A 16,112-nucleotide genomic window follows, 5' to 3' on the forward strand; every position below is an offset into this window, starting at 1 on the left:
TGACTCTCTTCCTCAGTTGCTGGCATCTGTTCCAGCACCAATAACTGGCTTTTTCAAAAATAGGAATATTCTGATTATTGCTGTCCGAATTTGAATCCACAACTTAGGATCTAAGCACCATCGCTCCTAGCCCCACCGATGAATTTTCTCTCTGCTAGCTATCAGCTCTGGGTTTCCAACAGATAACCCTCAAGAAAAGGAAAACATTGACAAGGGGAATGGATTTCTCCCTCATGTGGCCGCTGTTAAGATGGACAGAATCAATGCAAAAACTAAAAACAGCTTTATTTGCACCTTATCCATGGTATTAATCACGAAGCCCAAATATTTTGTATTTCCAAAATGATAGGCCTGACTTTGTGTAATTTGCCTCCTGGAAGGAAAAAAAACCCTGTGCAGAAAATTTTAATTTGGTTTCTTCAGTTGTTTCTTTTTAAAAAAAATAAACAAATCAATAAATAATGGGACCAATTTACTTTATGAATCAATTGCGGGGAAGTTTGCTTCTCCCGCTGTAATTTCTTTCTTCTTTTTTTGTTCCAGATTATTTTGTATTTTACATGCACATAGTTTCATGAGAGACTGCACTGCTTTTTATCTTTTACTAACAAATCCTGCAATGATCAGACGCCATTAAAAAGCAAGCAAACACCATCTGTTTCAAGAAAACACAAGCATAAATGGAAAGCAACAACTTCTAAGCTTTCCAACAACAAACAGCACTATGCAAAACAGGAGTTATATATAATGCCAGCCAAAAATTTCAACATCTTTTTTGCAATGCAGTGACCAAAACTGGATGCAGTATTCCAGATGTGGCTTTACTAAGGCCTTTATAACGCGGTACTAATACCTTGTAAAACCTCACTTTTCTCCACATTAAATTTCATTTTGTTGGATAGAGGCCATTGTTCAAGTCTGTATTTTTTTGTTTTTAAATTTTGGGGTTTTAAAAATTATTCTGGGCAAACATATCCTGCAAACTCTTCCAGCTGGGTAAGTTTAGGATTCAATTTCTCCAGTCAAACCCCTTAATGGATATATTTAATAATCAGGTTAACAATTTGTCCTGCATTGTGACAACGATGTCCAGCTTATACGTCACAACAGGTTTTGCTAACCCACATCTCTGTTTTGTGATAGCAAGCTTCACCGCTTAACCCCTCCAGTTTCCTAACTAAATCCAAATCTTCCCTAAAACTCTTAAAACTTCCTTTCCAGGGGCTAAAATAGACTCTGGTTTCTAAAAGCTGCGATTCAACTCCCACATGGTACATTCACATACACAGACAGACACACACACGGGGTTAAAAATACCCCCCATGCGTCTAGACTGTGTCTCAGTGTGCATAAACTGCACCTTTGACACCAGAAAGCTAAAAATAAAAGAATTGTGTTCAGTGTCTGCTCGGAAAGTGATTGGGCAGGAATGAGACAGAGGGATCCTTTTGAGGCTTCAGGGCCAAAAGAAATCCTTTGTGCCCCTCCATTTGGTGAGTGGCGTGTGTGTCTGTTTCTCTTTTTAATGCCCCATTGAGCAAGCTGTCTCCCTGCCTTGCTGCATCAAAGCAACATTTCATTCAAGGTTTTTTTTTTCCACGTCAGGATGAAAAACATGCCAATCAAACTTGCCTTAACTGGAGGAATCCCGTGCTTTCTTCGGTTGCATTAAAAGTTACACCCCTTTAATTAATTCCTTGATTGCATCCACATTGATGAGCCGCACAGGCTGCAATTATTTCCTTCTTAGAAAAGAAGCGGGGGGGGGGGGGAGAGACAGAAATAAAAAGGAAAGCTGGATCCAGCTGCTGGATCCCCAGATGACCTTTTACACAGGTGCGTAATTGCGTCGACCTGATCTGAACATCCGAATCGGGTCTCCAAAAAAGGAGACAAGCAGAAGGCCCATGATCTGTATAAGATGCTGAAAGGACTCTGGGCAGTTGGGTGAGGGGGAAGCATGGGGGGGGGGGTTTCTTAGGAAAAGAAGCCACTGACTCCAGACACAAGCAACATTATTTAGTCTAGAGTTTTTCAGAGGAAGTAATCCTTAGTAGAGGAAAAATCTATGGAATTTCTCCCTCGCTGTGCCTTCACGCCATCCACAGCCCTCCTGCGTGTGTCATTCGGTGCCTTCTCCTCCGTGTAGTAGAGAGTGGAAAGGGAAGGAAACATATATATTTCCCAACACAAGCAACACCCTGTATGTCTCCATCCCTGTTTGGCTCATTCTCAAGTGACTACATCTCCCAGCATCCTCTCCCAGGATGTTGAACACGACAGTCCAGCCGCAGCTCCCCCAGCCCGGCTCAATTAGGCATCAAAAGTGGGAAAACCTGTGCTTTTTATTTCATTTTTAAATTTATCCGCCGCCTCTTTCACCTCTAGGTGGCCTACAGTACAGGTAGGGGCTTGACTGATGACCTTGAGGGACCCCCAAATTTTCTGTTGCTAAGCGAGACATTGAAATGAATTTTGCCTCATTTTGCGACCTCTGTTAAGTGAGTCACTGCACTTGTTAACTTAGAAACCCGGTTTGTTAAGCGAATCTAGGCTTTCCCATCGACTTTGGTAGTCGGACGTTCGCAAAAGGGGGTCGCGTGACACCCCCCCCGGGATGCGCGGCCACCGTCATAAACAGGAGTCTGTTTGCCAAGGATTTGAATTTTGATCCCTGGGAGTGCTGCAACGGCTGTGTAAAAAAATTGCCCGTAAGCTCGCTTTTTACTTTTACACAACAGTATGCACAAGCCGTTTCTATAACAATAAACCTACCTAATTAGCAAAAACAAAATCAACGTTTCACTTTTTTTTTTTTTCATTTCCAGCACAAAACCCCTTTAAGCAGATCGTGGCTCCCGTATTTCAAATGTTCGGAAGGGATAAACAGACAAAAAGCTCGTCCCGGGCTTGCCGAAACCTGTTCCAGTCTGACTACTGTTGCTCCATCTTCAACGCAACACGGAACGTCTTGCCACATTGCCAATTTTCGGTAACCATCAGTGTCCGTGGCCAAAGCCCACTTTGTTCACTTAAAAAGTCAGCCGTGCTATTTATCTACTTTTATGCATCTACCTAGCCAGATGGGAGGTGGAGGATAAGAAGGATAAATATTCTCGCTCAGTTTATCTGGGCCAATATTTCCATCGGTGCCTTGTGTGGATCCTCCCGTATCGAGTTCTACCATAGATTGCATCTAGTCCTCGCAATCTGACCTAACCGACATTGCTGTGAAGAAGCAGGGAGCAAAGAGTGCGACGCCTTTCTGGAGCCACAAAAGAGGATGAAAAAAAAAAGAGAGAGAGAAAGGGCTGGGTTAAAGAAACGAGTCTGCATTTAAATGTCTTCGTTGCAAAAGGAAAGCAGGTTGATGGCGTCTGGAAGAATGGACTCAAGCTGAAGAACAAGGCATGTAGTCCCGAAGTTACGACCATTTGTTTAATGACTATTTGAAGTCACATTAGCAGTTTTGGTCGCCACAAGATAAGAAAGATGTTGAGACTCTGGAAAGAGCGCACAGAAGAGAAGCAAAGATGATCAGAGGGCTAGAGGCTAAAACATAGGAAGAACGGTTGCTGGAATTGGGGATGTCTAAGCGAACAAAGAGGGGTGACATGATAGCAGTCTTCCAATATCTCAAGGGGTGCCCCAAAGAAGAGGGAGTCAAGCTATTCTCCAAAGCGCCTGAAGGCAGGACAAGAAGCAACGGGTGGAAACTAATCAAGGAGTGAAGCAACCTAGAACTAAGGAGAAACTTCCTGACAGTGAGAACAATTAATCAGTGGAACAACCTGCCTCCAGAAGCAGTGAATGCTCCAACACTGGAAGTTTTTAAGAAGAGACTGGACAGCCATTTGTCCAAAATGGTATAGCGTTTCCTGCCTGAGCAGGGGGTTGCACTAGATGACCTCCAAGGTCCCTTCCAACTCTATTATTATGTTATATGCTCTGTGCCAAAATGTATAAAGCGTGCTGGCTGTCTTGTATGGTCACTTTGATCGTCTCCAGCCTGCAGAGCTCAACGTGGTCATCTTGAAAGTACTGGGGTGCAGCTTTTTAAAAAAAAAAAATGAAAAGAAGGACTAGGGTTGACGCGATCAATAGAGGAGAACCCTCCTGAGGACGTGCAGAGTGCTTTTTGCCGTCGCAAAGTTTCCGCAACTCATTCGAACCAACCCCAGCCGGGCGAATGAAGCGGGCGAACCAGCCCACACCCTGCTTTTAAAACATTTATTATTATCCTGACTTGATGAGATCGTTCTCCCCCGCTGCCTTTGAGAGACCCATCCCATTCTAAGCCACGATAGATAAGGCTAAATAAATATTGTTTAAAATTAAATGAAAACACCGCAAAGCGCTCCCCACTGGGTGGCTGATATAGACACCTGGCCTTCCTTGTTTTATAAGCTGGGTGAGCCAACAGCCAGGATACTTGGTTGAGTCCATGCCTTGCCCTGGACAAAAAAGAAAGAAAGAAAGAAAAAAGAAAAAGAAAATAAATCAGTCTCATGGATGACTTTTTTTTTTTTCCCTTCCGGTCTGGTTTAGACGCCCGGCGACAGCTTCAACTCTGCAATAAAAAGGGAACTATAAATAGGTAGTCGGTGTCACCAAGACCTTTTGCAATTCAATGGGTGGCCTGCAGCCAAGGCTGTATCATCAGAGGTCCAGACGGAGGTCTCTCCTGCAGTCGTCTCCTCCTGCCTCCGCCCTCTCCGAAAAATGCTAAGTGGAGACTCTGTTGTCCTTTGAACTCAAGAAATGGATCTGATTTAATCCGAGGATTGTAGGAATTGGGCTTGTGTAGTCTACTGAAAAGCCGAAGTGGGGGGGGGGGAACACGAGGGCAGTCTTCCAGTATCTCAGGGACTGCCCCAAAGAAGAGGGAGTCAAGCTGTTCTCCAAAGCGCCAGGAGAAGGCAGGAGAAGAAGCAAAGGATGGAAACGCACCAAGGAGAGAAGCCACCTAGAACTCAGGAGAAACCGCCTGACAGCGAGAACAATGAACCAGTGGAACAACCTGCCTCTAGAAGTTGTGGGTGCTCCTCATCCTAGAGGCTTTGAAGAAGAGACTGGACAGCCCCTTGTCTGAAGTGGTGTAGGGTCTCTCCTGCTTGAGCAGGGGGTTGGACTAGAAGACCTCCACGCCCCTTCCAGCTCTGTTATTCTGATTGCAAAAGGTGTTGGGACCCACCAACGCTTTTGATGTTCCCAGTCAACTCACCTTGGCTGATCTCAAAGTACCAAAGCCTGAGATGGGACACCACTCGGAAATCCAACCCCCTCCCCCCAAGCACGTTGCATTTTATTGCCCAAGGTCTCCAAAACATCCCAATGGTATAGGGTCTTCGGCTTGACCTTCAAGGTCTATTATTCTGACTCTTTGAATCGACTCTGCTATCCGAGCAAAACTGGCTTTCGTCTCCTAATGCTGAAACAAAAGCCCGTTGCTATTGTGCTTGAAAGCCAGGAACTCATCTTTAGCGCTACGCTGCTCCTGAGCATGGAGGCTCTATTGCTGCTCAGCTTGAATGAATCGGCATGGATTGCAGAGGTGAAATGGGATCAGGACTCCCCCCCCCACAGCTGAGCATCCTGACTCTCCCTCTCTAGAGATAACAGAAGGACAGAGTTGCAAGGGGCCTCAGAGGTCTTCTAGTCCAGCCTCCTGCTCAAGCAGGAAACCTATACCGTTTCAGACAGATGCTATCAGGGACCACTGACACGGCTTTCTCTCTCAAATTTCCAGCAACGGAGATTCAGCTGTAAGAAACCCCTCCTCAGAAAGACCCTCTCAGCCTTTCCCTCGCCCCCAAACCGGGATCCCCAAACCAGGACCTTAAAGGAGGGTGATTGCGAACAAGCAAACCCAACTTTTTGTCAAATGGCGAGTTCTAAAGAGCCCATCGCCTGGTGCAACGTTGCCCGCTTGTCGCAGAGCATGTCGGCTTGAAGAGCATCTGATTCAGAAGTTGCGTTTTCTGACGGCGCAGGACTCCGCAACCCATCAGCCTGCCTTGGGGCCTTGGGGCTTCCTTGATTTTAAGCCCCGCTGCCTGTTTCCCTTTCCTGTGCGTGACCCTCCTTGGTGTGCCAGGGCAGGAAAGACAGTTTCACCATCCACCACCAAGGAAATCAAAAGCCGACACTGATGCTCAGTGGTGAAAGCTTGTGGTGGGTTACTCACTCCGTCCGTCCGTCCGTCTGCCTGTCTGGGACGAGATGTACGAGAAGGAAGCAGCTGCTGGAAACAGTTCCTGGAAACCATTGGCAGCCTGTGTCAGCTGAGCTGAACAGCTGTTGTAAGATGCAAGCTTTCAGAGGAGGCAATCCGCAGAGAGAAAGCCAACGATTCAATCCTGGACTTTTCCATTTTAATTTGAGAGAAAACGTTCCTTCGCCTGTTGCCAGACTTTGTCAAAACAAGCTAATTATTATTATTATTTTGCATGCAAAATTCAGGAAGAGAACGACGCCCAACGAATATAAGACTTCCAGATATCCAGGCCAGACTTTTCTTTTCAGCAAGAAAGTTAGCACGCCAAGGGGGGAAAAAAAACCCCACAGGGAGAAACATCGCTCCCTTCTCCGAAAAAATATGGGAAGAGAAACAACCTGCGCTGCATCTCCCATCTTGTGAAAGGACTGGCAGAGCCAGGGGGAGGCGTCTAAAGAGGCATCAGCCTAGAATCCCTACATGGACACAAATGAAATAAGTCCAAGTTAGTTGACTGCTCTTGACCCTTATCTCATTCTAAAGAAGTGCTGACTGTTGTGAAGAATTTTGTGCCTGGGCTTTTAGCAATGAATCGGTTAAATTGAGCCTTCACGTGTGTGCCTGGTCTTTTGCTCCTGGCACATCTTCTCCAATCGGTAGAATTCTGATGTTTAAACCACCATCACACCTAACAAGAGTTAACCCACCTCTTTGGTTTTCAACTAGGAGACTTTCATTCCAGGATGACTTCTGGAACCCTTCGCAACTCGGAGAAAGGCCACTGAGAAAGGACCCAGCCTAATTTTGCCAACAGCAAGCCCAGCCCTCTCGTCCAGGATCCTTCCGTAGCAGGAGAAGCATCCAAGAAGTAGCACTGTTGGCCAGCCAGACCTTGTTCCTCCAAGTCTGGTTCTGAATCCTGGAGGATATCTCCACCAGCTTCCAACATCAGAAGGGTGGAACTTCTTCTAAGCCAAGAAGCTGAGCACACCGAGTTGGCGGAGATGATTTTGGACTGTGGAGAAGACAGACCGTGAGCAGGAGAGACCAGGAAGACAATGGAGCTGGGATTGTTAGCAATATCTAACTGGGTTTGGAGCAAAGACAACTTAACCCTTGACTCCATAAATTTTGGGGTTGGGCTTGAGGACCTTCAAAACTGCCTCCATCTCTGTTTCTGAAGGACCAGGCTTTCAAATATTGTCCACCACTCTTCACAGTGATGGGAAGAGTTCCTGCTGTTCCGGAACTTTTCCAAAATGCTTTGGCTCTACAATCCTGGTTCGTGTTTCTCTGAACCACGGTCCCAATCAGGCCAGCCCACTCTTGTTCTCCCACAAAGCCATCCGAAGCCACATCACCAGGTGGCCTCAGCTCTTCATCGGCCTGGCGACCAAAGAAAGAAGGTGGAACCACCAGACCTGTCTTCTCATACTTGCGGATGGAAGCCACCGAGTTCCTTCTGAGATGTTGGTTGCGAGAAGAAGAAGATACGGGAACTCCATGGGTCAAAGACCTACACTGGAGAGGAAGTAGATGAGCAGAGCTTGGAAATTGGTGAAGAAAGACGACCAGAAGGAACTCAAAACACGGGAGGAGGTGGGCAACATCTAAGCTGGAGATGAGACAAGGTAGCAATGAAAACAGCGTCTCTATTTTCATTCACGCAACAAACTGTTGGATCCTGGCTATGAGCGCCAATCTTGACCAAGGGCCAAGGGCAGGCTTGGGTCTGTGTCTTCTAGGTGCCGACCCCATGGGAATTGGGACCAAATTCAATTTGAAGGAAGGCATCGAGAAAAGAGGCTTTGGCAGGTCAAAATTTTACCCCAATAGCCAGAACTCTTTCTGATAGGCATAATAGGAGGAAACTACGAGAAAGATTGTATATACTTAATTTTACACGTATTAACAGCAGCAAGAATTGCATTTGCCCAGTATTGGAAAAATGAAAACTTACCAACGGAAGAAGAGCTAATCAAGAAAATATTAGACTGTGCAGAAATGGACAGACTGACATGGAAGATAAAAGAGAAAGAAGACTCAGCGTACTTTAGAACATGGGACAATTTTTACCAATGGCTAGAAAAGCAAGCTAGAGAGAAAGGAACATGATACGTACTATGTAACATGGAATATATACTAATACGAAAAAGACTATTGAGTGATTAACTAACATATTGATTAGGATAATATAGAAATTAACTCTTACTCATTGTTTTTTAAATACAGGAACCCAGACAACATGCTGTTTGCTAAATATTAAGAATGTTATTTTAAAAAAAACCCACCCTAATCCTAACCCTAACCTTAACCTTAACCCTAACTGTACAAAAATTATATATATATAAATTACCCCAATGGAGGACAAAACCTTTGTCACTACCAAAAAGGACAAGTGTTTAGAAATATTCCTAAAGCATGGCAAAGTCCACCGAAGTCTGACCAGTATCCCTCTCTGCAAATATAATTACTTTCACACTTGTGCGATAGTGTCGATTTTTTTTTTTCCAGGCTTTTAAAAAAAAGAGAGAGAGAGAGAGAGAGAATTTGCAAGTCAAACAGCTCCAGCGAGGTTGAAATAGCTTCGTGTAACAGGGTTGCAGTCCAAGGACACTCGGCCTCACGGTAACAACGCCAGCTTTCCCATCAGTGCAGTTTTCGGTTGCTAAGCGAGGAGGAACACAAACACACTAGCTCATAAAGGGCACTTGGTCATATTTTGACATGTCTCCCCTTCCTTGCATCTGAAGAAATGGAATTGCCGAAGCAGAAGAGTTCGTTTTTTGAATGTGGTTTGTCGGCCCTGGGTTTCAAGAGCCTCGCTCTGCCTCCGGCATCCATTATTATTATTATTAAAGGAGATTTCCTAAGTTTTCTTTCCTCGATGGGATTTGTCTTGGCAAGACAAGCAGTTGTGGGGAGCTTGGATCCGTTCTCTCTTAAAGCCTGCAGGTCCCTTCGTTTGGCATTTCTTCCTTTATCGCAGGCAGAATTTGCCAACCCACCACCAAACTCCAAAGCAAATGGCTCAGCTGTAGGTAGTAAAAGCAAGATGCAGGCAAGTCCTTGACTTGCAACAGTCCATTTAGTGACCGAAGTGGAAGCAGCACTGGAAAAAAAAAGTCCTTTTTTCCACACTTAGGACCGTTTCAGCATCCCCAGGGTCATGTGACCAAGATTCAGATGGTAACTGGTTCATATTTAGGACGGTGGTGTGTCCCAGAGTCATGTGATCAACTTTGGTGAGCCTCTGACAAAGTCAATGGGGAGATTCACTTAGCAACCGTGTGACTCATTTAACAACCGCAGGGATTGACTTAGCCCGGGGGTCTTCACACTTGGCAACTTTTAAGACTTGTGGACTTCAGCTCCCAGAATTCCTCAGCCAAAGAGTTGAAGTCCACAAGTCTTAAAGTTGCCAAGTTTGAAGACCCCTGAAGTCTTCAAACATGGCAAGGAAAGTCGTAAAACGAGGCAAAACTCAATAAGTCGAGGAAAATCAAAGGCAGAGGGCTAACTCAGATTTTGGGCTTGGATCAAGGATAACCAGAAACAAAATAATAATAATTGTTGTTGTTGTTAATTGCGAAGTCGTGTCCGACCCATCGCGACCCCATGGACAACGTTCCTCCAGGTCTTTCTGTCCTCTACCATCTTCTGGAGTCCATTTAAATTCACACCTACTGCTTCAGTGACTCCATCCAGCCATCTCATTCTCTGTCGTCCCCTTCTTCTATTGCCCTCAATCTTTCCCAGCATTAGGCTCTTCTCCAGTGAATCCTTCCTTCTCATTAGGTGGCCAAAGTACTTGAGTTTCAACTTCAGGATCTGGCCTTCTAAAGAGCAGTCAGGGTTGATCTCTTCTAGGACTGACCGGTTTGAACGCCTTGCAATCCAAGGGACTCGCAGGAGTTTTCTCCAGCACCATAGTTCAAAGGCCTCCATTCTTTTGCGCTCAGCCTTTCTTATGGTCCAACAATAATAATAATAAGCATAAAACTCTGCCCTCCCCAGACAAGAGAATTTTGCTCAGCTAAATGAAGCCACCGTGGAAAATAATTACCTTTTTTTTTCTCTCTTTCTCTGTCTGAGACACGGAGCAGGAAAATGTCCAGGTTTGGTGAACAAAGGAGGTTAAAGATCAGACAGGGGGAAAAAAAATGTCCCAGACTATTGTTCTAAGTGAGATCGGAGCTGTTCTCACAGCCAGGTGTGATAGCTTCCTGCCCAGCCAAACCTCATCCTGCAATTTGGTCAAATCCAGACGGGAGAGCAGCAGAAAAATTCCCAGAAATTTTTCTCAGTGTGTGTGTGTGTCTTTCTCATGCTATTAGTACAAAACAAGGAGAAATCTCATTTTTTGCAATTCCCGGAAGACCGAGAGGGGCTGATAAACATTAGGAGATACCCTGTCACAGAACCTCATGTTCCCTTTTGCAATAATATGATAGCTATATACATGACATAAATAAAATATATATTCGTTTGGAACGGTTTGAAACAGATAAAAAATTGGGCTTCTTGGACTGGCAGGTGGGTATAGATCTCCAAGTCCCAGGGGAGGATAAGATAAGATAATCTTTATTGTCATTTTTTTACTGTGGGCACAACGGCACACATCAAAAATGAAATTTAGTTGCTCGCTCTCAAAGGGAAACACATACATGACACACACCTAAACATACTACGAACAACATATGTATAGACCCACACCCCCTACATATATGTAGCCAATAAATATTAAATACTGTCCAAAAACTGTCCAAATAGTGGGCGACTAAATTTCATTTTTGATGTGTGCCGTTGTACCCAGAGTAAAAAAATGACAATAAAGGTTACCTTATCTATATCCGTGTTTGAAAAATACAATATTTTTCTCGGCGGTTTTCAATTTCTAAACTTTCCAAAGTTTGATAAAGAAACGGGTATGAAACTAAGTCTAATCGAAACCGTAGGGAGAAAGTTAGGTGTGTTTTAGGAAAGGGATATATTTACTTTTGTCCCTGCCAGAATCCCAGGGAAATTATTTATTTTATTACTAGTTGTGTGTGTGTGTGTGGGGGGGGGGAAATCACACAAACACACTGCTCATTTTATTGCGCCGTTTTAAAAATTCCTCAAAGAGAGAGAGTGTTGTGAATGCAGGTCCAGTCTGTACGAGATTTAAACTCCCATTCTCGCACACCTTCTCCCCATTTCTGCTCCTCGTGGCATTCATTACTAAATACGTCAGCCAGGATAGACTGCCCTGGGAACTGGGGGTTGCATTACCTTCCACAGTCATGAGTATAAGGGACACCTAGTCTACACTCTTGCTCACATTCCCGTTTTAAAACCCTCACCATTTTCTTCTTCCTTCTTAGGGTAGACTGCCCCTCAGCTTGGAGGCTCTTCCTTCCCCACGGAGGGTCTCAGAACAGAATAACAGAGCTGGAAGGGACCTTGGGGGTCTTCTAGTCCAGCCCCCAGATAAGGGAGTCTTGTCTAGTCTCTTCTTAAAAACTTTCTGAGGAATAAACAGCCCTGGGTTCCTGTCTGATCAGCAACCTACAACTTTCCCATCGAGTAATGTTATGAGGGTGAAGTTTGTTCTCCAAGTTTGTTGGTTCCTGAACATTTTGTTACCAGGCTAACATCTTCAGCGGAGCTTAGAGTGATGTGTTATCTCACAGGCAAAGTCCTTCTTAGGAAGCGCTGGTGTTTTCTATTTTTAAAAGCAAATTTGCTGGCATCTCTTTTGAAAAAATGCATCAAGAACGTGCATGCTTTAACTGGAAACCAGCTGTCCAATTGTCCCCGCGGGAAACTGTCCGGAGTTGCTTGTGATGCTTGCCGGCACGTCTAAGCTCCACCGCGGCCTGAAATAAAATAATAATCATTTGAAAGGGTGGGAAAATCATCACACGCTGCTCTCCGGATATTAGAGGTCAGAGTTTGCTTCCAGTCAACCAGCAGCTTGGAGCTGATGAGAACGTTAAACCCAGGAGAAAAAAAGCGCGTGGTGCAAATATCGCTTTCCCCCAAAGCTGTTTTATTTCTGGAAAAACTCCTTGCAGTTGCTTCCCACCCCAGGAGGGAAATATCCATCCGTGCCAGACTTGGATTCGCACCCGTGACCATATTTGCTCTGAACACGAAGTCAAGGATTTGGGCATTCATAAAACATTTCTCCAAAGGTGGTGGTTTTTTTTTTTTTTTTTTTACAACCTTAGGAACGGTGGAAACTGCCCCCAGGACATGATTTTGAACGTAAAGGCGGTAGGCACGCTGTGCAGTTGCAAAAACATGTAACACAACTGTGCAAACACACCTCGACAAAAGGGAGAGGTTAATCTAACAAAGAAGCAATCCTTCGCAAGCCAAACAGAATCAGTCAAGGGGATTGAAAGGAGTTAGGGCAGGTCGAACCCCTTCGACCTGGCCCTGGAGCTAATTGAGAACACAAATTTGGCAACCTGGATCTCTTTCCAGAGGGAAGAAACCTCGCCCAGAATAAATTACTGATTATTTTGTAGGCGCCACACAGAAACTGGGTTTCCGTGACTGCTTTTTAGTCTCTTTGCAACACAGGGCATTATTAATGTCGTGTTTTGCATTCTAGTATTCTAATACTAGAAATAGACCTTGACTTACGACGGTTTGCTTAGTGAGCATTCGAAGTTACAACGGTCCTCAGGACCGTTTTTCAGCTGCAAGCTTTGTAGCATCTCCACGATCCTGTGATTGAAATTCAGAGGCTTGGCCACTGGTTCATCCTTACGACCGTCGCAGCGTCCCCGGGCTCACGTGATCCCCCTTTTGCGAATTTCTGACAAGCAAAGCCAGGGTCATTTAACAACTGGGTTGCTAACTTAACAACTGCGGCGAGAAAGGTCGTAAAATGGGAGAAAACCCATTTTAACCCATGTCTCGCCGAGCGACAGAAATTTGGGGGCTTGGTTGTGGTCGTAAGCCAAGAAACACCTTGTACTTTATTGATTGCATTCGCATTTGGGTGCTACAGTGGGAGACTGACTAACCCTCCATGATAATAATAATAATAATAATAGTAATAATAATAATAATAATAATAATAATAATAATAATAATAAGAAGAAGAAGAAGAAGAAGAAGAAGAAGAAGAAGAAGAAGAAGAAGAAGAAGAAGAAGAAGAAGAAGAAGAAGAAGAAGAAGAAGAAGAAGAAGAAGAGGAGGAGGAGGAAGAGGAAGAAGAAGTAGTTGGAAGAGACCTTGGTGGTCATCTAGTCCAACCCCCTGCTCAGGCAAGAAACCTTACACCATTTCTATGTTTGCTTGCTCATCTGCACATCCTTTTTGACCGACGGAGACCCCTGAGGGTCAAATTTAAAAATATGCATTTGGGGACTTCAGGCACACACAGGAGCAATTTTTCCCCTTCAAGCCAGAATTTTGGTAACACTGCAACTCTTCCAAGTGTCAGGTCACAAATCAATATTTTTCAGCACCATTGTAATTTTGTCAAACAGGTCACTAAACAAATGGTCATAAGCCGAGGGCTCCTTAGAAGACTTTGTCTCCGTAGGCATGCTGGGACGGTTTTTAAAAAATCTATAATCAGCATCATGACGGGACCGTAATCCCCCTCATTCAGATTGGAGGACCTCCGGAATTGGTGCTTTAAAAAGTGACATTTGGCTTAAGAAAGTTAAATGGAAATTTGGCCTCATTTGGAAAATAATAATAATAAAAAATCAGGAGCTGCCACCCCAATTTTGTGACCACATAGACAATTCCAAGTTGCAAACCATTCCAGCCAATGCATGCTTGACGGATGCAGGATTTTATGCTGGGACTTTCCCCTTTTACAAGCAAGAATTTTCAACCAGCATTGGGAAATGTCAGCCATTCTTTCTAGAAAAACAGGTTGTCTGAATTTGGTCCTTGCAAGGAAGACGTGGCAAACCACGAACGTGCTGGTAAAGAACGGTACAAGCTGCCCTAATTTAATCTCGGCCTCGTCTCTGGATCCTTCCAAGCGCTGGATTGTTTGCCCTGGATAAATATTGAATGTGCGTCGGGGCCAAAGCAAACAAACCCTATCAGAATTGAAAGATCAGCTCATGTGTACCAATATTGGGCTTTTGGAGCTGGCCGGCGGTACAGTCTAATCAATTCAGACCAATTGGACGCTGAAATTAAGAGATGCTTGAACACTCTGACAGGTTCCCGATTGGAAAGAGTGCAGAGAAGAGCAACAAAGATGATCAGGGGACTGGAGGCTAAAACATATAAGGAACGGTTGCTGGAATTGGTGATGTCTAGTTTAATGAAGAGAAGGACAAGGGGGGACAGGATAGCGGTCTTCCAGTATCTCAGGGGCTGCCCCAAAGAAGAGGCAGTCAAGCTATTCTCCAAAGCACCTGAAGGCAGGACAAGAAGCAATGGATGGAAACTAACTAAAGAGAGAAGCAACCTAGAACTAAGGAGAAACTTCTTGACAGTGAGAACAAGTAATCAGTGGAACAACCTGCCTCCAGAAGTTGTGGGCACTCCAACACTGGAAATTTTTAAGAAGAGACTGGACAGCCATTTGTCTGGAATGGTATGGGGTTTCCTGCCTGAGCAGGGGTTGGACTAGATGATCTCCGAGGTCCCTTCCCACTCTTGTTATTCTGATTGCAAAAGATGTTGTGACCCACAAATGCCTTCGATTTTCCTTCCCTTGGCTGATCCAAAGCACCAAAATCTGGGATGGGACACCACTCGGAAACCCCCAAAACAACACATTGTATTTTATTGCCCAGCAAACAACTCCCAAGGTGTCCCAAAACATCCCTGCAGGCACACTGAACAGTCTTCCCCTTCCCCTTGGCAGGGGACAAGGATGAGAAATCCACATTTGTAAAGTTTTCCTTTTAAGAGATGCCCTTTCCCTTTTTTTGTCACCCAATTTCCATGCTGTTGAGTTGGGAGAAAAACACACACACACACACACACACTCTGCCTTTGGAAGGGAAAACAAAATTCCAGATTTTTGCAACTGCAGACCGAAGAGAGGTCAGGATTATTTCTCAAGGAGAAATTCCACCTCCCACCTCTTTGCAGAAATCTAAAGCAGCAGATATATCTCTATCTATCTATCTATCTATCTATCTATCTATCTATCTATCTATCTATCTATCTATCTATCTATCTATCTATCTATCTATCTAATCTCTCTCTCTCTCTCTCTCTCTCTCTCTCTCTCTCTATATATATATATATATATATATATATATATATATATCGTATCGATCTATATCTCATCTATCTATCTATCTATCTATCTATCTATCTATCTATCTATCTATCTATCTATCTATATTTATTGTATCTATCTCTATCTCATCTATCTATATATTTATATTATATTTATATTTATTAAAATTTATAGACCGCCCCACTCCCGCAGGACTCCGGGCAGCTAACAATAAAAACACAAGATAACTTAACAAAACAAACAGTACAATCTATCTCTATCTCATCTCTCTCTCTCTCGTATCTATATCTCATCTCTCTATCTCTATTGTATTCATATCTATCTCTATCTCTCTCATCTCTCTATATCTATCTATCTCATCTCTATATCTATCTATCTATCGTATCTATCTCTATCTCATCTCTCTATCTCTATCTCTATCGTATTCATATCTATCTCTATCTCTCTCATCTATCTGTATCTATCTCTATCTCATCTCTATATCTATCTATCGTATCTATCTCTATCTCTCTCTCTCTCTCTCTTAAAAAAACCTGTGGGGCTTTTGTTCCTTGGGACCTGCCATTGCTCAACCCCCCCCCCCCGTCATTTTGGGGGCTCCGGCAATGTTGCAAGCTTGCATAAAAGCTCACACTTCCCCTATACACAAGCCAGCTAATATACAACAATTGT

General features: G+C 44.1%; 1 long non-coding RNA gene across 3 annotated transcripts in view; it reads left to right on the plus strand.

Annotated features, from left to right (window-relative positions):
- The window catches only part of LOC120319030, a 71,810-nt gene that overhangs the window by 25,101 nt on the left and 30,597 nt on the right, over positions 1-16,112 (plus strand). Inside the window, exon 5 of one of the 3 annotated variants that reach the window (XR_005559675.1) lies at positions 2,829-3,510. The exons of 1 other annotated variant lie outside the window; for it this stretch is intronic. This is a non-coding gene — a long non-coding RNA (uncharacterized LOC120319030). Of the gene's footprint in view, positions 1-543; positions 1,255-2,828; positions 3,511-16,112 lie in introns of those variants that run through there. One more of the 3 variants, XR_005559673.1, reaches the window with a different exon arrangement.

This window comes from Crotalus tigris, unplaced genomic scaffold, assembly GCF_016545835.1.
Source record: "Crotalus tigris isolate CLP2741 ecotype Arizona unplaced genomic scaffold, ASM1654583v1 scf7180000020588.15403103151:6194809, whole genome shotgun sequence".
NCBI lineage: Eukaryota > Metazoa > Chordata > Lepidosauria > Squamata > Viperidae > Crotalus > Crotalus tigris.